Source organism: Rhipicephalus microplus, chromosome X (genome assembly GCF_043290135.1).
Source record: "Rhipicephalus microplus isolate Deutch F79 chromosome X, USDA_Rmic, whole genome shotgun sequence".
Taxonomy (NCBI): Eukaryota; Metazoa; Arthropoda; class Arachnida; order Ixodida; family Ixodidae; genus Rhipicephalus; species Rhipicephalus microplus.
Window position 1 is genome coordinate 350,826,102 of NC_134710.1, and position 4,907 is coordinate 350,831,008.

Consider the following 4,907-nt stretch of genomic DNA (forward strand, 5'->3'; position numbering starts at 1 on the left):
GCCTGTCCCGTGAATGCAGCTGATATTGGCCTACAAATGGAATAGCTTTAAATTTTTATGATTGTAGCTTTGCAGTCTGAAACAAAAGTGAATACTACTGCACTGAAACAAGATCATGCAGGCATTAAGTACGTTCGTAGTAGACGGCTGCTTCAGCACAAAAACACAGTATAACATGTATTGCATTTTCAATAGGTGATTGCAGGGACAAAGCTACAATTATACGACGTGGTTTTGAGCTGGCCGGGATCAGTCCATGACAGTCGTATTTTTTACAACAGTCGTGCACGCGTTCTGTACGAAACAAAAACGAGTACCGGGTCTCCTACTTGGCGATGCTGGATACCGCTGCACGTCTTTCCTCATGACACCGATGGCTGACCCGCCACCGCACAGCCCTGAGAGCCAGTTAGTACGCCTGTATAACCCTTTAACTTTCATCTCCAGAACAAAACGTGTACGTGTGTGCTACCTATCGCGCTTGAAGACTTTTATTACAATAAGCGTGGTACATGTATCGTTTTTTGTGCCCTGAATATATCTCATGTTACAATAGAATCGGTATATTAGCAGCAACAGTTTTGACTAGTGGCCTGGCTATAATACTCAAGTGTATCGTTTAATACATACAGTAATACGACATTGATTTCTTTGCATAGGTATCAAGCAGCTCACATGCGCACTAGAAACACGATCAAGCGGGCCTTTGGCGTGTGGAAACGTCGCTTCCCGTGTTTAGACATGGGGCTACAAAACTTGGCGGAGCGCTCCGCTGTCATTACAACGGCCTGTGCGGCCCTACACAACCTTGCAGTCCTAAGGCAAGACGCGGAACCACCACCTGTGATTATCCCCCAACACTTAAGGCGGCAGCAGCCTGATGTGGTGAACAAAGCCGACACCCTACTTGGATCTCGATGCCGAATGCGGCTGATTACTCATGCATTTACCTCGCCTAATGAATAAATTGTGTAACATGTTCTTTTGAGTAGACCAACAACCTCAGATTGGAAAATCTATGCATATTCACATACGGGAGCATGCTGAAACGTTCCTCAATTCGTCACGTTTTAGGTGTTCTTTTCATCCTTGCTGACTCGCAACAATGAAAATTTTTTATCACACATGGAGCTGTTGCAGATGTCTTTTAAATAAAAGCATCAGGTGTGTGAGATTGCACACATGCTTTATTTTTGTTCCGGCTGGGTTTCTATGCGCTGCTGCTGCTGTGTTTCCTGTAATTCAAAAAGGAGCTTCTGGCGCTCGATGTTGAAGCGTCATTTTTGCTGCTCCAGCTGCTGCTCCAACAGCTGCACTTGCATTTTATGCAGCTCCTGCTCCCGATGCATTTGCATCCTGTGCATTTTTCGTTGGTGCAAGAGCTGCTGCTTACGCAAGCTCAGCAAGCGCAGCTCCAGGGCATGCAGCTGTGCCTTGCGCTGCTCATCAGTTTTCAGTTCCTCCATTCGGGCCGTAGCTTCTGGGGCAAGCACACGCTCTACGGCTGCTAGGCGGCTTCGCGTTGATTTCGGCCATTGGCGTTCTCCTGCACCAACTTAATTTTCCCCATTTTCTTCTGGAGCTGCTGCTGCTGTTCATGACTCCTCGTTTCCATGAGCAACTACTGCCAAGGTGTGAGAGGGACAGCTTGCGCAAGCACCTTCCGTAGGTGGCTGTGTAGCCCGAGGTCCTGGGGAACCAGCACCCTCGCTCGATCGCAGTTGTGGCTGAATTGTCTCGTCTGCACACACACAATACACTTGCACAAGGTAGGGAAACGTAACACGTGTAAGCAGTGTCAGCATGACTGTTAGATGCTGCTGCAAGTATAAATACAAGCACGTTTTATATCACGCACCAGGCCTGCAAGTAAAAGAGAAGTGTGGCAATTTATCCGGGTCATGCCCGGCCTGTTACTTGCACACATAATTCATAATACTGTTCTGTCCAACCTCAATATCGCTATGGCAGTAGCCAAGAGAGCTTTACTGCGGAATACCTCAGCAGCATTTTATTTAAAATAACTTTACCCACATCCTTTTTCTGAAGTGTGTGATATACGTTAACCACATATTTCATGCAAAAGACAGGCTTAATTTTACATAAAAGTGTAGAAATATCTTATCTTCAATATTCTTGTTTTATGTGAGTCACACAACCCGGGAAGCCATGTCGCCAGCACTTTTATAGTTGCATGCAGTTGGGCCGCATGACTAGCGGCGCCTGTGCTCCCGATGTCGGCAAACCCATAGCTCTTGGTGACTCCAACAGCTGGCCATGGCATGAAATTGGTTGTGTCTGCACATACAAAAGAAGCAGAACTGGTGCTCTGCTGACATGCGATGTAATCAGAAAAGCCTCTTTATGGTACAGGCACAAATATTTGTGTGTTTCCATGCTTCTACATGAACACGTGACATTTTTAACAAATCAGTACGTGATGGAAATATAAAAAGTAATAACAGTTGTAAATATGAAAATTAATAATGTTAGCTGGTGGCATGCAACACCGCCACTCTGCAAGCATACAAGCCCCTTACCAGTAATCACACATGGTGACAGATACTTCATGTGCATGCATACGGTATCAGACACAAACACAATAAAGAAAGCGACTGTCCTTCACGAATATGAGCTTCAGTTGTAGCAAAAATATTGAATCAATTGGCAAATTCTATCCCTGGAAAATGAAGAGTACTAGCTCGTGGGCTAGTCAGCCTCTTGCTGTCGGGAAGTGGCGCTGGGAAAAGGGCATCTGCACACAAAAGCAAAGTTGAAATACAATTCCAAAATTGGGCTTATTATAAGGCCACCCATGATGTGGACTGTATGTGTCACACAAAAACTTGCTGAACCACGTCAAATTATGCTAGGAACGTTTTAAAAGAGTAATAGCAGGCTTGTTACATATCATTACTTTGTGTTAACACCATGGCATGTTCTTTTAATGAGAATGAAAATTATTTGTACACGTAAATTTTAGTAAAATGGATATGCAAATGGTAGAAACAGAGGCATTAGTCACAAAACAAAACAACATTGAAACGCAACACCTCCCACATTGTATACATGCATAAGTTGATGCAATATAGCAGCACGACTGTTGCTACACCTGACAACTTTTGCCCATTCGTCTTTTACCAAGCAGCTCTTCCGTGCTGTCTTGGCTACCAGTGAGCATGCTCTCGAAAATCCGCGACGGCGATAAAGAAAGCACTGGCTGATTGAGGTGGACTCCATCGCTGTCATACGGGTTCTGGAGCCGTGTCCCCCATGTGTGATGCCGCCGCTCCACCAAGCGCCAATGAGGGGCTCATTGGCCGGCAGGGAGATGGCCCGCCCCCTAAGGTGCAAAAATGTTGTTACGTAGATACATTGAAATTTCAAGAAACAGCACGAAGAAAGTGCTTAAGGAAGACAACGCATATGCGAGAGAAATAGGCAGTGAAAATTTATGGTACACAGATAACTATTTAATGTACTACTACTACTACTACACATTTATTTATTTATTCATCAAACCTTTCAAAGCCCAATACAGAATCGAGTAAGAGGGGCTAGTACAAAGTAAATAGAGAAATATACATCAGTAAATACAAGAAAAGAATTTAAGAGAAAAAACTGTACAGTGATTTAAGTTGGAGAAAAAATTATGTCCTGCAAAAATACACAGTAATACTGACAAAGAAACCGAAACTTGCACTTATATATAATATATATGTATATAGAGTTCAAAGCACGTTCAAACTGAGCAAAAGCATTTCTTAATTCGTAATTAAGTGACACACTTGGCACCCGATGGCAAAAAAAAGTGCGGGAAGATTTTGCCGAAAAAAGAAATGAATGGTGACGACGTGATGCTATTTAAAAAAATGTTTCTGCAAGCGAAAATCCGTCACCCCCTTCCCCTGAAGGAAAACCTTGTGCACGCCTATGATTCGCACAATTCTTGCAGGTACACATTTATTTACGACATATAATTCAGAGCGGAACCTATGCCCTTATTAGGGCGTTTTCGGATAGCTTACGCAAGAGACGCAATTTGAAAAGTCATATATGACCCCCATACGCAAACACTACGCCCCTGAGGCCTGCTAACTTAGTGCAATTCGAAACTCCCCGCTTACAGTAAGTAGTAAACAAACGTAAACTTACCTGTGGCATACAAGTTTCGCTTTTCCTCTGACTGCTTCTTCTTCCACTTGGACTTTTCATTGTCCCACAACTTACGCAGCTGTGCCACCGTAACGCGACGAATGCCTGGTTGGCTGTTGTATTCGCTCGTCAGCTTTTCCCAGGCACTGTCCTTAGCGCGCTTGGTGATCGCGTCAGTTCTCTTGTTTTCGATAACTGCCTTGTGCCGCGTCACCAGATTGAGAAGCAGTTCACGCTCCTCACGCGTGAACACGAACCGCGTTGCGGTGGTCTTCCTTCCGTCACGCGCGACGCCACGGTCATCGTTGAAAGACATTGCACCGTTGGTCACTACGGCACCACGACACGAGGTGCAACAAAACTTCGTTCACGCGTGCAAACGAGTCTTCGCAAAACCGGCTTCTAATCCTGGCGGCTTCGGCTCTGGCGTGGCTTGGCTAATATGGTGCCTGCCTGATATCGAAACTAGCTTATATTATTTGAAATCTCGCTTAATACTTCCACCGTATACACATTTCATGACAGTCGACAATTTTTTAACCTATCCGAAGTATTTCAACCTGAATTTTTGTTATTTAATGTAGTATTTTATCACATACCCTCGCTACCAGATGCGTCTTGCGTAAGTCAAGTGAAGGAGCGTTTCTCCAGTCGTCCCTTGGCGAAGGAGCCCTCGAGTAGCGTTCATGAAACACATCGACTCCTTGAGTGTAAGAGCACGCTCCGCCTTGACTTCGTCAAGTCGAGGGGAG

General features: G+C 44.7%; 1 pseudogene; it reads right to left on the reverse strand.

Moving 5' to 3' along the window:
* Window positions 1–1,277: 1,277 nt before the first annotated feature.
* On the reverse strand, window positions 1,278–4,471 carry LOC142775351 (uncharacterized; annotated as a pseudogene).
* Between the last annotated feature and the right edge of the window lie 436 nt (window positions 4,472–4,907).